Source organism: Harpia harpyja, chromosome 3, assembly GCF_026419915.1.
Source record: "Harpia harpyja isolate bHarHar1 chromosome 3, bHarHar1 primary haplotype, whole genome shotgun sequence".
NCBI lineage: Eukaryota > Metazoa > Chordata > Aves > Accipitriformes > Accipitridae > Harpia > Harpia harpyja.
Window position 1 is genome coordinate 11,964,201 of NC_068942.1, and position 19,692 is coordinate 11,983,892.

At 41.5% G+C, this 19,692-nt stretch overlaps 1 protein-coding gene across 1 annotated transcript in view; it reads right to left on the minus strand.

The window, feature by feature from the left end:
* The window catches only part of LIN28B (lin-28 homolog B), a 92,106-nt gene that overhangs the window by 15,301 nt on the left and 57,113 nt on the right, over positions 1–19,692 (minus strand). The gene's annotated exons all lie outside the window — the stretch shown is intronic.

Consider the following 19,692-nt stretch of genomic DNA (forward strand, 5'->3'; position numbering starts at 1 on the left):
AAAAATCATAACACCTGAACAGTTCTAGCCATAGAAGATGAGGGCCCGGACCTTTAAAAGTCTGGCACTTCCTACACTACTCCTGGATACTTCCAGGAACAAACCACACTCTTGAAAACCTGGAAGGCCAGACAGCTTTGCTCCTAAATCAAGATCCCTTTGGCCCTCCTCCTTACAAACCTTCTAATTCTAAATATCCAAACACCTGGAAATACCCAATTCCAAATAACCACAGAGTGGAGGGAGACTGTGTCCCCCACCCAGGACCCTGGACCTCAAGCACAGCTCACAAATTTCCCTCATGAAAAGTCTTACCCTTCCCAGGCTCAGAAGCTCGTGATGGAGAGCGTGGCATTACTTTCTTTCTCTGTCACAGGCAGCCTGTGTGACCCTGTTGTGTATAATCAAACATTTACAGATATTTAAATGCCTAAGTCCCACTGACTTCAGAGGCAAGCAAGATCCTCATAACTTTGAGAATCTCAGTCTGTGCCCCTCGGGATTCTATCTGGTAAAGCAAGGAAAAAAAAAAAGTTATGGTACAACAGAGTACAACCGTACAGTGGTCAGGCCACAAATTAATTGGCATTCACTGAACTAGAGCAGGAATCTAGCACATCCTGGACAATGCATGAAATACCCGATTTTAAAACTGTCATCTTTGTTATGGCTATTTCACTGCTGTCCAACTACTGGGATGAAAAGTCATAGATGTGTTATGAAAAGTTATTTCACTTATGTCTACAATCCAAACATTACACAGAAAATGAGGGCTATTGAGAAAGCTTAACTGGACTTTGCACAAACGCAGAAAAACCCTCCACAAGTCTTTTTCATTCCCTGTTGGCAGGAAGCACAAAAAAGAATTAGATGCAGAAAACACACGCTTTCTACATGGTGCAAAAGTCTGAACCAGAATGTCTTCAACAAACTACTGTGCTTAGCTTTCATCCCCGTTTCCTGTGAAGCTTTGCACAGCCAGTGCCACCGCTGCTTGCTGTCTTGGCAGCATCAGTGACAGCTCCTGGGTTGCCTTTCTGTTTTCACACTCCGTACTGCGAAACAAGCCAGCAACAGTATGCTCTGCCAGGCAGAACGCAGGGAACTGCCAGGGATCCTGCTTGAATGCTGCAACCCATCCAGAACCGTAAGCAGTGACCAGGACTCCAGCTCAACTACTTTGCACTTCATTCATAGCTTTTCTTTGGTAATGTGAAAATAAATGGAAGATAATAATTCAGTAAAAAGCCCCCTTTTCAAGAAGAATACTTCCAAAGACATATGATCTGCTTTCAAAAAAACTCCCGAGGATGATCCATGCAGTAACTAAAACTGCTCGCCAATTCTCAACAGCAAAAGTTTTCACTTAATTCATCTACTTTTTTCAGTCTGTAGTGTTTGTTTAGCTTGGTTCACATCACACCTCCAGTTTTGAGACAAAAATCATAAACCATTGCATTGGCACAACTGTGGGTGTGATAAACACTGGCAGGAGGTGGGAGGGAGTAGATTAAGCGGTGAGATTCCCATCGTCCTCAAACGCTCTTGCCAGATGAGCTGCAATGTGGAACCGCATCCTGTATCTGGGACTTATGCCTGGTCACAGCGCACACACAGCCTCTACACAAATCTACTGGATTTCTACCCGGGTTCATGAATATGTCAATTATAGTATTTCATTTATCTGACCTACACCAGTAGGAGTGTGTATGTGAAGGATGGATTGAAGAATCAAGCATTGGAAGTCCAGGCACAAGATGCAGATACTGAACTTAAGTTTTGTAAACAGAGTGGCTGTGGCTGAATTCCTTTTCAGTTACAGACAATGAGCTGGAAAAGAATTTAACTGACAAAAAAAGTAGCCAAGTTGGCTGCAAAGTGTGCTCTGAGCTAAATACATGCTAGATACAGCAGACAGAGATGCGTATTTTCCCTCCTCTAAGTAAATATGTCTTTACACCATTCTTTTACATATTCCCCATAAAATCAACCATCCCTATTTCAGGTTAACTAATCCTTTTTTTGTGAACTCTCCCTCTACTCATGCACAGCATAGCTGGGGCATTTCCCACCTTATGCTCACGCAAGTGCTACTTGCAGCTGGACAATTTCCCTTCTAACCTCATAGAATCATTTAGGTTGGAAAAGACCTTCAAGATCATCGAGTCCAACCATCAACCATGCCCACTAAACCATGTCCTGAAGTACCCCGTCTATTTGCTTTTTGAATACCTCCAGGGATGGGATGGTGACTCAACCACTTCCCCAGGCAGACTATTCCAACGTACCTCCACAGGTTCTGCCTTGCTGCATTCTTCTTTCTTCATTTCCCCTCCACTGCAACGCTTGGTGTGGAAGCATTCCACCTGTCAGGACTCAGCAAGAATAGCTCTCTGACTATTTTCTTTCTAAGGCTATTGCAAAGATAGGGCTTGTGTCAAAAGCTGCTGCTTATGGACAGAGAGCAGTCTGGTAGCTAAAAAGGGAGAAGAGAAGGGATTGTCAAAGGTTTGTGACCAATCATGAGATGACTTCTCAGCTCCATTTACGTTGCTTGTGGTTACCTCAAACGCAGTGGGCAGGAAGCCTCTGAGAGGAGCTTGGCAACTTTGACATGCCTGTCAAATGGCATCTTGTAATAATCAGGACTGCTGCATACAGTCAGACACTAAAGTGTAGTGTTTAAGGATATTCCTGTCTTTGTAAGAGATATGAAAGGGCAGCACAGAGGAGCCACGAGGGTGTGTCAGAGAGTTGGACAACAGACAACTGAAAAAGGGATAAACAAGCACAGGGCTATCCACACCAACCCCTCTATTAATAGCACGTAATGGAAGCCATCATCAGTAACACTGGCTCACCTGCTGGCAAAGCCTGGAAGGCATGAAGCAACTGCAGAGCTGTTCAATGATGGTGATGCCAAAACGAACCTTTCAGCAGCATGCTCGAGAGGAAGCGTGCCCCGCTACAGTGATACTGCACAGCTCACCAAGGAGGAAGCTCAGCGCGGCAGGATGCTTGCTCAGGGCCTTCCTACGCAAGACTACCGATGTCGCTGGGATAACTGTTAGTCAACAACGTCAGCTGGTTTTATGCTATGCAATTTTAATTGTTTAACTTCAGGAGTATAAAGTTCTGCTCCATTATTGAACTCATGATTTATGGTCAAAGGCAGCTGAGATGGCTAGGTTTCTTGTAGTATTTGTCATCCAGTGCAACACTCACCCTGCTCTGTGGAATGCCTCGAACACCTCTGCAGCAACAATAGATGTATTCTCTCTCTGGAAATTACCCTAGATCTTTACCACAGAGTTAACTGCTCAAATGCTTGTCTTATAGATCATAAAACAGCTTCACAACTGAATTACCAACTTTGATATTAATTCAATAACGACTGAATTTTTATTCAAGAATGGGACAGCCTGTAGGACAGTCGGGTTTCCTTGAAGCATCTCAAAGCTGAGACAAAGAGCATGATTTTTGCAAAACGCTGTGATAATTCCAATGCTCTATTACACTCAATGGCATAGAAATTAACAGGCCAACATACCTGTTGATATACCACTGGCTCTCTACAGCTAAAATTTTTTAAAGGTCATTATTTGCCATGTTTAACTATGCTATTATCTAGAGTATTTTGGTGGCTCTGAAAGCAACATGCTTTACAACAGAATACATTTCTGTGCATCAGTATCTCTTTTAGCTTAAAAGTGGTTTGGAGTTTTCAGGTTACCGTATGAGAAATGCTGGTGGTGACATTTCTCAGGCCTCTAATAATTTCTGCTGTTAGCTGAAGCCGGCCACTAATATTATAATGTCCTTAAAACATTTTGAGTAAACAATATTTGACTGTAATTCTTATTTGTTGACAGAAATTTTTTTTTTTTAAATGATTTAGCCAAAAGATCTGCAATTTCCAAATACTACCTACAAATTCTCTAAATGCTACTACTATGTATCTTTCAAAGAGCATCAATACCAAATGCGCTTACCACACATGTTAGGAGACCCTTGCCACGTGCGTTTAGAGCGATGCTCCCTCCCTCCGGTCTGGCTCCAAAGTTAAAGCATCTGAAGTGTAAATTGTGTGTGACACAGCCAAGGAAACCCACTTTACTTTAACCTTGTTAATGGCGAGCCAGATGGAACCGCTGAGGCCACCCATTGTTCGGGTTTGCATTTTTGTGTAATGCCATGGTGTAGGTCCAAAGGGCCTCATGAATTCCCCTCCTCTGAATATATACTGTGCTGTTAAAGGCACTGAAAGGATCAAGCTCTGCTCTGAGAGCAGCTGGCTTTGTATTTTTTTAATGGTTGTTAGCAGCAGCAGCAGGTCCATTCTACTCCCCCATTCTTCCCCTGCCCTTCTTAAAATCCTGATCTGTCGGTTCTTGAGTGAAACCAAACCTTAACTCTCTCCTGTGTAGCACATCATACATTACCGTAGGTTCATTACCCTAAATATTCATCAAAAAGTCTCAGATTCTCCCTCCCTTGCAGCCTCAGACCCTGCCCCAGTGGTTCTTAATCACACAAATACTCATCACTGACTTCATCAACAGTCAGGTCATAAATTCTTTCCTACCAAACCCTGGTAACCTGTGCCTGTATAATTTTTGTTAGTGATCATTGCCTTCTGAAAATTTAGTCAAATTTCCCTGTCTTGACATCTTTTGTGCCTTTAAGATGAAAATGGAAGCAAGAGGAGTTTTGAGTAAAGATAGCCCACAGCAGACTCCTCAGGCTGAGAAATAAGGGGAAGCTTGCAAATTGTTTCACGCCAAGACCCATCTGTACAATGCTTGTGATGTAGAAGATAACATCTCACAACGCCTGTGCCATGATGCAGCAACGTCAGACATTTGCTGATGAAAAGCTGCAACACACAATGTAACAGAGGTAGTGAAAAACCCACAAGACTCCTGCTGGCTGCCTAGCAGATTTCCAGTTGTGGTACAAGATATCATAAGGTTGGGAGAGGGGAGTACTATTCTCCCCATTTACTCCAGCTGTGGTGCATACTGTTCTGAATGGGATGAGAAAAGCACGAAGCCATCCCTCCAGCCCTTCCTCCCCAGTGGGCCTGCCATCAGAAAAGCAAACTGCACCTCACAAAAAGAAGATTGCAGCCTGAAATGACTGAATTGCACACCAAGCCCCAAATAATGTGTCTGCCTCTCTGCGAGAGGACTTGGACACGCTGCTCCTAAAGACAATGCAGTTAGCATAACCTGTGAATTATATTAGAGGGATGCTGCCAAAGATTACCTGTTGTTACAGAAACTACACAGAGGCTTTTGCAACACTGGGGCTGATCAGGTTACTAAAAAGGGCTGAGAAACCATAATCAATACTTTAGAGCAAATTCCGTGACCTGTTCAAAGTGACTTGCACTACACTGGCAGAGTAAGGAAGGAAATCCCACTACCAGATCCCCAGGTCAGTGCCTCACCTGGCGTAGGAGATGCACTACTCATTGAAATATATTCTATTCCTGTCATTCCCAGCTGGCCTATGTGCCTTTAGGAAGAGGAGCCAGGAGGCACCTGAAGCTCAGCAGCGCTGAGCCTGCTCTAGTGTGAACTGGAGTAGGGAATCAAGGACCTGATTGTTTCTCTTCTTTTCTTTCCCCAAGCTGCTCTAGACACCATTGGGAAGAGCAGCTTCCCCCTTCCTACATGCTCCCCAAAAGCAGAAAAATGCCAGCCAAACTCCTTCCTGGGGTTCCTATAACCTGATGTAAAAGCTCTGGGGCAACTATGGCTGGCTACCAAAGGGGAAGACCAATGAACTGGGGAACCACAGGAAGGACACGCTGGCAGGAAAGGCAGGACATGATAACCTCTACTTTCTCCCCACGGCAAGAAGGTCAGTTTAAATTCTGCCCCTCACCCCTTTATCTTTTACATACATAGTAGGGTGCAACTGAGAAAGTTATTTTTAACTTCAATATTCTCTAATATGGTTGTCCTTAAAGGCTGCCTAGATGCTACGAGGTGGCTCAGTGCGATACACTGCACAAGGCACAGCAGTTTTATACTCACTACGTTGTTAAAAACATTTCTAATTCCAAACCATAAATCACAGGGGAGCATGGGAGGTTCAAAAACAAATGAAGGTCTTGGGCTCAGTAAACAATTTTTTACCCATTTCAGAGTTCATGTGGTAAACCTTATTTTAACTGATTATCTTCCCTTGCACACTGTAACAGATCCTTTTTGAAGGCCAGATTACCTTTAGTACATTTCCATTGTCTAAGAAAATAATCTAGTTAACAAAATAGAAATGCTAGGTAAGGTACAATAATAAAGGCAAGGCATGATTTGCAACTGATAAACTAACATTGCACTTCACCCACTTTTTCTGATTTTTCCAGGTCTTCTCTATTAGTAGGATGCAAGGCTGTCATGCATATTTTGAGATCGGACTGGCTTGATTGCTGTCACCTGCAGTTTTTATGTCCTTCTTTCATGAGCACTCTTTAGCCCTAAGCCCATATCCCAAAGCAAAAGCTGTTAATAACCCTGGACTGATGTGACGCTCGGTACTTTAGCACCCTAGGATGGAGATTATATGCCCCCCTTGATTTCAGCATGTTAAGCTTCCTTGAAGCTTTGTTTCTTTCAGAGGCAGCTGTCTGCATTTCCATACCTTACCCTGCCTCTTGCCACCAGAGTTAAACTCACATGTGTATCAGTTAGAAAAAATAGCTGCAAAATTATTTTCCCTATGAAATCTTGTAGAATGAATTAGTTCAGCTGGTAACTTTCCTCTGATGATGATGACAACAAGAAAACCTTAAGCTGTCTTATAGAAAGGGGAATCACCAATAAATCAGGACTTTAGGTGCCAATAACACACTCTTTGTACAAAAGGAACTCTGAATAACATTAATATCACTGTAAAGCTTTATCATAAATTATTTTTAAAAAATGAACTGGGCTTTTTTTTGTTGTTTTTTGTTTGTTTGTTAAGGTACTTGTTTAACTTTCCTGGTAACTGAGGGTAATTGCAAAGGTTTGCAGTAAAACTAGTTTGCTATCTCAACATTGCAAATTAGCATTTTATAACATACTTTTATACTTGATCAGTATTTATGAATGCTTTGAAAACTCACTGGTTCCTAGCAAAGACTAGGAAAATATGCATGTCCGGAAATATCAGAGAATATAAGTTTTCCTTTTTTGGAAGCCTGGAAAACACAACACTGAATGGATTATATACTGAGTTTCACAAGGTTACTGACACTTATGTGTACTTTTCAGCATTACAGTACTACTAGCTTTAAGCGCTGATTTTATATAATCCTTTTTCCATTCAGTGAGAAAATATCCTTTGAAGAACTGTCATTAAGAAACCTGAAACATTAACTTCTTGTGTATTACACAGAAACACTCTGTAATTGATGCATGTAGTAAAATTAGATGGAAAGAATATGGTTTCTGCTACTGTGTGTGAAATTTATGTTATTTTTTTGCTTGTCATGAAGAAGGCAGGTTAGTACATTTAAGTTCTAACGTAAAACTCTGAAACAGTAACACACTTAAGATAATATGATCAATGTGAAATAGCACATAGGAAACGCTAGTTTTAGTATGCTTCTCCAATTGTCTTCACATCATTGACAGCAGTTCAAACGAATGCAACAGAAGCAGAAAAAAAATTAAACAGATTGCTTAGAGGAAGCTGGCAGGGAAGGAAGAGCTGTAATTACACCACACACTGCACTCCTCCAAGCCTACCACTCGCATTTTGCAAGTTTTGAGGAGCAGCTGCTGAAAGGCAGGAAGGGAACTGAGAAATGACCACTGCATACGCGCTGCTCTGCTATACTAAAATGCCAAACTAGAAGTTAACAGTGAATTAAGCCTGATCACTGCAGCTTTTAAAGGTTGCTTTTCAGCCCCACAGGGATGTCGGGCACAGAGCTGAGGAATGCTGCTTACCTTCCCAGTCAGTTGCCAACTTCCTGGTACTGTACAGTTTAATAGACAAGTTAATGGTGTGGTGGCACCAAAGCATCTAAAATAGCTAAGATTTGCTTTCCTCATCCTTTTTTCTTTCCCTGGCCAGGAAAACCACAAGCTGCAGCCCTGCTAAAAGCACAGACCATCGCTCTTGTGGGGAACTGGTGTGCAGTGGGATCTGGTACTTCAGATCTGTGTGGCAGTCCAACAGGGGAAGCTCGAATAGAAAAGGACTTGCCTGGGACAACCCTCCAAACCCTTTGCGAGGTTTTGCCGATGCCTATTTACACCTCTGGCCTTTTGGAGGCCAAACCCAACTCCCTGCTGGGTTTTGTGCTCCTGACGCTTTCCTCCAGTGAACCCCACGGGCTCTTAAATCACCACCTGCCACCAACAAGGGCAGACCTTGCATCGCTCCTACTACTGGAGCCACAAAGCCGCTGCCACGTTGTGGGGAACGTCTCTGCCACGCCAAGCGGAGAACACAGCATGTTTCATGTCGAGCTGCCCGTAGGGTTTCATACTCCAGATAAACTCACCGAATGCGGAGCTGTTACCAAGAGGCATCCCCCACTCCACTACCACTCTAACCGTTTGCTCACCGGTACCTTTTTGGTTTTTTTCAGGATTAGTTTCTCTCAGTTACGCTCCCTGAACTGGCTCTCTGTGGGATTAGATCAGCACCAGCGACCCTGTGGGGAGAGGACCACACCACTGGCTGGTGGTGCCGGGGGGCCACGGCAGCCAGCTGGCCCCCGACAATGTGAAATTGCACCCTGGCAGAGACCTGGCTTACAGAGCCAGGGACAGCATCCATTTCTTTTCAAGTCACAGTTCCCCTACAGGAGAAGTAACAAATGGGGATTCAATCTGTTAATGCTGTCCAGTACCTGGGAGATTCCTGTTTCTTCAGCTTGTACAGCATAGTGCAGAAAAGGTCAACAACAGAAAAACCTAGTATGCTTTATACTTAAAACCAGTGCAGTACCGCTTTCTGAAATTTACAGTATTTTCAACTCAATAGTGCCTCTCTAACAAGGAAAAACACCCTGAAAGGCATCATTTGTCAGCCACACACACACAAAAAAAATCAGTTGGCTTGTGAAGCGCAGCTGTCTGAGTCTTTGGCTGAAGAGTTTTGGGGCGATTGTTGGGGAGAGTTTTGGCAAGCCTGGACCAGATGTAGTTGAACACTAGCTGTGTGTCCCCAGATGTCAGCGTGTGAAGAGTCCCAAGACCTGGCTACGTTTTAATGGACACAGGCATGAGATACAGAACCAGCCTTTATGCTCTTGATATTTGGCATATATGATTTACAAGCACATAAAAAGGAAAAAAAAAAAAAAATCTCGGAAGGTTCAATGCCTACATTGACAATAACGTAAATGTACACATGTACTGCGCATTTAAGAACACCATTAATCATGCAAGAAATTTTAAGTTAACCCCCAAATCTGAAGGAATCTGTCCTGAATTCCTCCTGAGAAAGGGTATAGCCTGGGGTTGGGCCAAGGCCATCTCTGTACCTTACCCATCCACTGAGGAGTACATACCAATCCAATTGCACTTGGTAGGGGAATGCTGACCTGACCAGACTGCAGACTTCATCTTTCCTCCAGAGAGGCTCTTTTCCTCTGTAGAAAGAGACTGCAGCATAGGCAGAATTAAGTTATTGGCATGTTCTGCCAAACAGGTCTCTAGGGCTGCATCTATTACAGCATCCTCAGGAGAACTCTCCTGGCCACATTGCTTGACCATCTCAGCAGTCTCAGCCTGTGGGTGCATTTGGCAGTGTCACGAGCACTGCTTGTCTGAAATACCAAGAGGGGAATTTTACAAGCGCCTGCCTTTTTACAGCGAGCACCCTGCAGCCCTTCCTCTCCCAGGAGGGGCCACCCTGGGACACCCGAGCCTGCTCATCCACATCCCACACGGCAGCAGCAGAACCCCTACCTTCAGGCCACACGCTTGGCCTCCTTCCTCAAACGGTCCATGCACAGCCAGGAAAACCAGCCCTCCCGCTCCCCAGGGCTACACACCAGCCACAGCACACCAAGCCATTCCCCCAACAGACTTCAGCGCAACCGCAGCTGCGGCACACGTCTTCATTTGTGCTGGCTTTCGCAGATAATGCACACCCCATGCACACACACACACAGAGTCCCTGGGGCCCCTGGGCAGCTACAGCAGGGTGAGCACCCAGCCTGCACTGGCAGAGAGCTGTATCCCAGCCGGGCAGAGCCCTGGCCAGTCTTGCACCCTGGACCACGAGTGCAAAGCACACAGCTATGACCCGTGGTGTTCTCTGTCTCTTGGTCAGCTCACGGCTGACCCATTTTGGCACTCCACTTCCTCTGAATTATGTGAAATATGCCCATTAAAGAAGCTTCTCTAACTATTCCTCACCTTTTCTGGGGGGAAAATAGGGGCAAAAGAAAGGTGAGCACTATAGCCTGCCTCATTTGGGACAGAAGTATGCTGAAGACCTGTCTACAGGCACTGGAAATCATCAGTCCACAGAAAGCATCAGGTCGAAAGCAGCCGTGCCTCTGTCTGCTGCGGAGAGGTGAGCACTGCCCACCCACCACTTCTCTTTAATCCCGTCAGCCCCAGTCCCACAAACTACCTCGTTCATATCCAGCAATTCCTTTTATCACATTTCCTCCTCATCTCCAGTTCTTCACACCCCCATCTTCACTTCCATCCCAATTCTGCTCCTAATCGTCACATTTAGCTTTTACATACTGATACACATGAACTATTTCAGAGGTCACAGTTGGATACTTCAAGAAAACAAGGATTTTTAAACTGACAAACTTGAACTATCATTTAATAAAGCACTGCCTTTTTTTTTTTTTTAAACAGTTTTGTTTCAAGTCTTCACACACCTGTCCCTGTGGAATCTTGTTTTTTCTTTAACTAAATGAGAATCTGCTTTAAGAAAACAATTCCAAGTTAAATGAAAATTGATTTATATGCCACATACAAACTGTAGTCTCTACAGTGTAACAAAATATGCAAGCTTAAGCAAATTTACCACCTGCTAACACAGAAAGGGGACATGGTGGTATCCTGTTCCCAACACAGCATCTCATTATAGCAGCCGCATGTTTCCACTACAGTGATTAGTGTGCATACAGTGTCATGATTAATTTCCAGTACTAATACTACCTTACAATTCATATACTTTTTCACTTACAGTCTCAACCATAATCTGTAATTCAAGAATTTTTTGCAGGTTTGTGAAAACTCTCACCTGACCTTCTTACATGGGCAACACCGCAGATGCAAAAAGGGCATGTCGTGACATTGTTACTTCTGTCGTTACCTGGCCTAATGAGAGCAAGATAACACAGCTCTATTGGTATAGCTTCATTTTATTTAATACCTCATACTGCAAAAGGGGAGTAATGTAAAACAACACACTCTAGGATGCACCGGCAGAGAGAACCCAGAGAAAGGAGCACATCCTGTGGCCATGCTGACGACACAGACATAGACCGGGGACTGTCATCTGGTCTGAGGAAGATGTCCTACTAATGCAACACATGCAGCATCTTTTAGAAGCATCCAGTCATGCAGCCTCCTAGCTACCAGTGGCTGCAATAAACTAAACTGGGTTACAAAGCCAGGATCTGCCATGTTCCACAGCATCACTTTGTTACATGACTACCTGTACCAAGCTTACCTGGTGGAAGTTTGGAATAGAAAGTGAGCATCACTGTCAGCATAAGAAAGAAGTGCTAATCAGTTCCTGTCAGTTTTACCTTGCAACTATAAAAACATTTGGTTTGTTGTTTTTTTTGTTTGGTTGGGTTTTTTTTATCAATGAGGTCATCAACACATACATCTCATTCTAAACTGATCTCTTATTAAGTCATCTTCCTTTTGATACCCACTTTCTTCAACACAGCTGAGGCAACCTTTCATAAATCTATTGTGTATTCATTTATGCGTGTACTATATATGTGTACACAACACATATGTACACAAGATTCAATAAAATTTTTTTGGCTCTTCACAATTAGAGTCAATCTTCTATAAAATGCATCTTAACATTACACTAAAGACTATTATTAATCTGCCAAATTCAAAAGCTTTCAGATTTGACTCATTCGTATTTTTATGCAAGAATTAAGCAAGAAATGTGGGTCATTAAGAAAAATGAGATATAACAGCTTAGATATTTAAGATATAAAGTATTTTATGGATAGCTATCACCTAAAGTATCTCATAGACATGCACGTTCACCTGGCAGTTGGGAACAACTATAACCACTACTTACAAAGAAAACCAACATGTGCATTTGCTGGCTTCTCATTCAAATTAGCAGCTAGAAACAGATGAGGAACACAAAACCCAGTAGTCCATTCAACAAAAAAGGCCACCAATAATCCAGGTTTCTGAAACTCTCTGAACTCAACTGCATTACTACAAAAGGTATTTTCTGATGAGTTCTTGTTTTGAAAAGGTGGGGGGCAGTGCAGGCTAAACCCTAGAAAGCAAAGCAGAAGAAATCATCTCTTTATGGCAGTTCATGGTAAGGAAGTGACTCAGCTGAGGCAAATTACAAAGCTCATTTGGAGACACTGATTCCAAGAGCACTGGGGGCTGCAGTCAGAAATCTGGCACAGCTGTACTGCCAGAAATTTCAACCTTCAGAAGCACATAAGCCTGAAAATACTACTTGCAGTAATTCTAACCAGTTTTGTCTAGCTCTGCAGCAATTTTTTGTTGTGAAAAGAACATGTGAGGGAACTGAGGATATATTCTCTACCTATTCCTCACACAGATCAAGCAAAACCAAAGCAGGGTTTCATCATAAAAAGTCAAATATAATTTCTCATTCATTCAAAAACTGTATTATAACTTATTTCAGTTTTGAATTACCCCAGCCGCAAACTCAGCAAGCAGTCCACTCTGCCTTGCAAGCTGCTGCACGGAAAACTTGGAGGCAGTTCTTCCTACATTCAGAACTAATGCAACAGTAACTAAGGGATGAAAAAACTCCAGCACCCTGCTCTGCACTAGAGTGCTTTTTGATCCGTAGAACTCAAGTATCTGTAGACTACTTTTAAAGGGTGGGCAAAAGATAGCTAAGAAAAGCAGGCTTGTGGACAGGATGTTCAAATCATCAAACATCATGAAACAACAGGATACACACATCCAACACAAATCCTGGGGAGCAGGTCTTCCAGATTAAAAAATGTGTGTATCACCGCTCTTCAAATAGCCAAGAATCACAATTACTATTGTAATTAAAAACAGCAGTGATTTTAAGTATTGTACGGACCAAGAAGGAAAACAATTCTGCATTGAATAGTTTACTATCTAAACAGACAGAACAGAGGGAAGGTACAGAAAGGGCTTAGGCAAACAAGAAAGTTATCTTAAGTCATGTCAGGCACACTATCTTTGTAGTTGCTTAACTTTTTTCCTTTATTAATTAACAAGTCCTCTGTTCCTTCACAATGATTCACATGTTCTCACAAGTGGGTAACCAAAGCCGTTCTGTAAAACAGAATTAGCTCTCCATCCATCAATCCTACCGATTTATTTAACCACAGAGAGGACTGGCAAGCAAGAATCACAAAATGGCTGATCAGAAGCTACCCCATTTTATCCCAAGAATTCAAGTGGGGAACAGATCTCCAAGACACAACAGCCTTCAGGGTTGGTCCTGCCCCTTCAAATGCTCCCTGTTTCCCCTACGCCTGGGGTACTCCCGGGGATGTGGGCCACAGCCGGCCGTGGCAGCACCGCCGGGGATGCAGGGCACACCGGTTCATGGCAGCACCGCCGGGGTCACAAGGCACAGCCGGCCCTGGCAGCCCTTCCCTTTCTCCGGCCACCCCAGTGAAATGGCAGGAAGGAAACAAAGCAATGGCTGTGTCCGTGGGAACGGTCCACGGGCTGCTGCAGTCCACAACAGCTCCTCCTGCTTTCCCTCCCTTCTTTTCCTTCCATGAAGGGGGAAGAAACAATGGTGATCATTTTGCTCAATCTCCCCTCAGGTGCAAGTCAGGGCTAAAAGCTGCAAAAAGGTTTTAGCCTTCAGAGGAATAGTTTGGAAAGTTACAAGCTTGCAAAGGGGTTTAAATCTCATACCCTTCACTATCAAAGGAACAATAATAACATATGGAGGTTAGACTGAGGCTTACGGATGGCTGTCTGCTTGAGTTTAGCTGTATTTTATAGTACTTTAATTTAATTAGTAGCCATACCTATAGGAGAAGTACCATAATCCATGCACTGTTAGTCAGAGGCTGAGCTGTGAGATATCCGTAACTTTTTATTTCCTGCTAGGTGTGTTTGCATGCTGAAAACACTAGTCTCGCTTTTGCACGTGGTACTGAAACCACCTTTATGTGCACTTTAAACAAGCAAGACACAAACGTGATTGCTTACACAAATCCTTGAACTTGCATAATTTTCAGTGTGGAAAGGTGTCTTTTTCTAGATTATATCATCTTTGAAATCAATTCTACAGATAAAAGATGAAGTCCTCATTCTTCTAAAAACACCTACTAATGAATTTCGAACTATGACAGACAAGAACAAACAGATAGTGCTGTGTTTTCTTGTAAATCAACTTATAATCTATCAAAGAACATTCCTTGGTGACAAGTTTGCATTGGAAAGGAATTCACATTTGAAAAGCTGTAACAAAAAGAGAGGCTTACAAATGCTTTTAAGCATCACAGTCAGGAAATTTTAATATGGGAATAATTTTTCCCATGTACTGAGAGCACCTGTATTGTCCAGTGAGAGCAAGGTATCTTCAGCAGACCACAAGCAAGATTCAGGTTCCACAACACTTACTATTGCTGTTTGTAAGAAACAGAGCTAATTAAGTGCATACAGACTGTACGATCAGATTCTGAATTATTATCCTAAAAAATGTTACACAAAAGCATTTAGTATACAAAATACATAGTGCGTTTATACTGAACAGGGATTGTGTTTCTACAATTAAAAAAAATTCTTCAGTGTTAATATCCTCAAATAATATAAATTGCTTGCATCAACAAACACAGTACAATTAGCTTGTTACCCTTAAACTGAGTTTAAAATAAGCAAATTGTTTGATGACTTTGATGTTTTCCACCCAAAATGTGCTGGCTAATTTTTCCATTCCAGTTCCCATTCCAGTCTTTTAACTGCCTTAATCTCCTGCCCTCAGATGTTGACCTCCTAAGAACAGAGGTCATAGGTTAGCACAGACAGACCTCAAAAGATCTGGACTATCAATTCATGCCTGAAAGATTTCTCTTCCACAAAAGAACCACTAAAAAAGCAAATTCCAAAATCCAGCTCCACAGGCTGCATAAAGTATAAACTTGTTGATACGTTACATTCAAAAATATTCGAAAAAGATTGGATCTAAACAGCATGAATTAATTTCTGTAGGATACAAAAATAAATAAAACCAATGGCATCAACATGGAATAATGACTGAACTTCAAAGATAAAAAAGGAAAGCTCTAGACAGGAGAGAATTAAGAGTTGGCATCTTTAACCACAGATATGTATGTTTCAAATGTTTCTAATCTCTAAATTTGAAAGTAGCATTTCTCCACACCAGGCATTTTTAAACATGATTTGTTTTCTTGTTAAGGGTGAAAGTATGAGATTAGCTAACTCAGAAAATGAAGCAGCACCAGTTTATACAAATTTTACTGATTACTAGTGAGACTACTACCTCATTTTCTTGCCATAATCAGCCATACAACAGATTCCTTGCTGCTTGTTTGGTCAATGAGCGTACAGCTCTCATTAAAAAAATGCCAGATGTTTCTTTTCTATGCATAAATGAAATGTATAGATTGTAAAGGAGAAAGATAACTTCATGAGGCTCCACTGAGTTAGAAATAGAGGGATAACAAGAATGAACCATTTGATAAAATTATTTCTGAGCTCCAAGTAAAATTTGTACATCACACAACGTATATAAGGAAAAAAATTCTAAAAGTGAAGTGACTAATGACAGTCCCACATTTAACAACATTTAAAATCCCTTTGAACTATTTAACAAAAAGTAAATTAAAACACTCCGTGGATTCTTTTTTGACTTAGAAAACTAAAGTGCTTAGCACAATTTAAGTAATTATTAAAAGGAGATGTAGGCACATACTCCTAGCAATTATTATGTGAGCAGCTAACCATGATTCTCAAAAAATATATCAAAGCACAAAAACATGGAAAAATGAGCCTGATCAACAGGATATTAAAGATTTTTTATATACTTACTAGAAAGAAGTGATTTACAACTAACTCAGGAAAAAGAACGTAAATAAATTTAAATCTTTAAAAAGGTAAATAAATAGGCTTACATCTGAGCTATATACAATTTCTAATCCTATTGCCAACTACTGATGATTCCCTCCCATTGATGAAAGAAGTAACACTGCATAATTTTATAGAACAACTCGTCTCATTATGCAGACACAGACTGACACACTCTATTGTTTTGTTTTACATTATTAGTTTAGGACAACAAAAAGGAAGAGGTACTAATTTTAAACACTAGCAAATCTGAAGCTGAATTTGAAACATTGAACTATTTCAGCTTTTTATATTGGTCTAAAGATATCCATTTATCATTGAGGAAATCAAAGCATTCTGGTTAAACTTTGATGCAAAGGCTGTTGCAACATTAATTGCAGACAATGAAATAAGAGCAGTCTGTAGTTTGCTATTGTTTTCAGAGCTGTCTGACGTAAATTAAATGCTTAGCACTTAAACTGTCCAACAGCTAAAAGAGTAAAAGTCCAAGTAACTTCTAGGCTAAAGAAAGCTATTCAGCACAAGACCAGCGCAATTTAAATCAATTTTTATACTTTCAACTATTCATTGTAAAAGCTCTAGTGCCAGGAGACTCAACACCAATAAGATTACAAATGAACAGAGATCAAAGAAAAGAAATTGTTTAGCTCAATCCCATATTTCATAGTGACCCTTCACAACTCTTTCCTCCTTCACCATTCCACGGGTCTGTTACTGAGCAAACCCAGCTCCCTCTACTCCATCAATAACGCTGGCCTCGGCTCACTATTCCTTCAGCTCGGCCACCTTTGTTCTCTCTTGCACATGTATGTGCAATTTCTTCTGTGAAACCAGTCCCTTCATTATCATCCTACAACGTCACAGTACAGTTTCAAAGAAAAACCAGTCCAAATCCCCAAGCCTAGTTGCTAGTCAGAGGGGTGTTCAGGCTAACTTCTACCCATTACCTACAAATTCAGCATTCAAAGGAGAAGGAAACAATCTACACTGTAGTAACAGCCTGCAAACCAACATGTGAGTTCTCCTACACGGCTTTTTCTCATTTGCTGCACAAAATATAAGATAGTTATTGTATGCTTCTTTTTTAGCCTACTCAATTCAATGCTTAGACTCACCACTAAATCCAGCTAAATCTTGAACACAATACAGAAGTACTGACTTTGGGGCTCTCACTAAGATCTCTTCATACATAACAAATATTAATTACTTTGCAATGGCTCTATGAAACTGTGTGGTTTAATTGGTCACAATGAAACGCATAGTATTCTGGAGCACAAGAAAAAAGCCAAAATAATTTTCCAGAGGAGCCTTATTCTAGGTGCCCAGTTTGAAATATTAGCGCCCATAGAGCACTTACTGTTTTATAGCACCCGATACGTTTAGGGCAAAGCTCAAACTGAGCAACTGTTACAGCTGGGAGCATTTGGTGGTTCTGCAAAATAAACTCCAGGTGTGTCACGTTTGTCACCTGGTAAATGAGGAACACACAATAAGCAAAGTACTGCAAAAAGTCCCATTTCAGATCAACCCTCCCAGATCCGCTAGAATCACCTCAGTCTTCACAGGGCTGCAAAGCAGGACCTTACATCCCACCTACACTTCAGCTCCTTGTGCATTAGCTCTTGACTTGCAGCAACATTTCAAAATGGAGGAAACTTTGATTCAATCCCTGGTTGTGCCTGAGAGGATTCAGGCTTCTCTGCACTCCCTGAAGAGCGCCTGAACTACCAGCTTTGAGGTGATCGTTTGGAGATTGGGAAAACTCTGTGCTTCTCATACTGACATAATTTTTAACGGTCTGTCCTCCCCTCCCCAAGCCCTTCTCTTCCCTCTCCTTCCTCATCTCCCCTGTGTTTGTGTTTTCACATTTGTGCTCCTTCCTAATCTTCTCCCTATCCACCGTCCTTGAAATATCTTCCTGTCGCCCTGCCTGAGGGATCATGGACATCACAGGGCCATTTCTATTTAGGCTCCACTGTCTCTTCTCTGAACAGCTTCCCACAGCCAGAAGAAGCAACTGCAAAGTCCCACTCAGTCCTGCTACTTCTGGATGGAGGATGCCACATGGCTATGCAGGGGTGGCTTAAACAGGTACTTTTTTTCCAAAATAAACTACCTTTCCTGGCGTAAATATGCCCTTAAACCCATGATTTCTTTCAGAACATAGCCTGTGTCTTACTACCTGCTTAAGAAGTGCTCTAGCACACTGTAGGTGCGCTTGGGGGGTGTGGGGTGTGCACAGTGGGAATAGCAGTAGCATGCCTGCACCACCACTACAGAGATGACTACCTCTGTGACACATTCCTCTTATATAATGAGCTGCTGAGCTTCTTGACAAAATAAGATATTGAATTAAATTCAGATTTTTAAATGATTCATATTTAAGTAGGTTTGATCTTTAAGTGTCAAGGACAGAAACATGAAGCCACAGCTAATAAAAGAAAGAGCTGTAGTGATTTGGAATTATATTACTGCACAGACTTTATTAATTTGAAGTTAAAGGGCTCCAGAACGTTTATTCCTTCTGAAGAGCTTCAGATTCATCAACAGCAATAAATCAAAGGCAACATTTTGGGAATATCTGATTTAGCAGCTATGCTATAATTCAGTTTTCTCCAACTTTCAAGTTCTTGGTATCTTTTTCAACAGGCCAAGATATATGGCAAGTTTTTCCATCATCTGGAATCACCATTATAATCTTTCCTTAGTGTTATATATTTATTATGTGCTTTGAGTATGTTTGCTAGGTGATGCTCGAGTGCAACACATCAAGAAAAGCAAGGAAATGCAACTGTTTTCCTAAAATAAAAAGGATTTGGGGTTTAATTATTCACACTGAATATTTTTGTAGTAAAATATAGCACAGACTGTGTGCATCTATTTAAAAGACAGTTCATCCTGTGAGCAGTTCTGTTCCCAGTTCATTGATAGCTACAGCACATCACATGAGCAAAAAGCAGCACAGTCTGTAGTCAGGGTCAACATCAACTTAAAAAGAAATTTCCACGATCAGGGAAATATTTTCAAATAATCCCCTCTTCTCTACTACTTTCAAAGCACGGGCTTAAGTATTTATTGAGTTGGGCCCTGAAAATGTATGCACATTTTTGTTTATTCTTGTCTCCTTCAAAGTAGTATATTAGTATAGTAGTAAGAAATTAAACAGCAAGGGAGAAATTTGAATTAAGAAAGAAGATGCCAGTTATATTAGGAAGATTTTTAGAAACAGAAATGGTGTTTTGTAAATTACTTACTAAAATACTTTTAACATACACTCTACTGAAGTTATGCATAATCTCTTAAATTGAGCAAAGTTCTCAATTCTTTCTTACTTCTAAATTCCTTCAGATATGGGGAATCATTACACCATAGCAAAGGCCTGAATATATGCTGGTACTTTACTGTAAATGAGAGAGAGCTCATCCCTTGATGAGAGGGT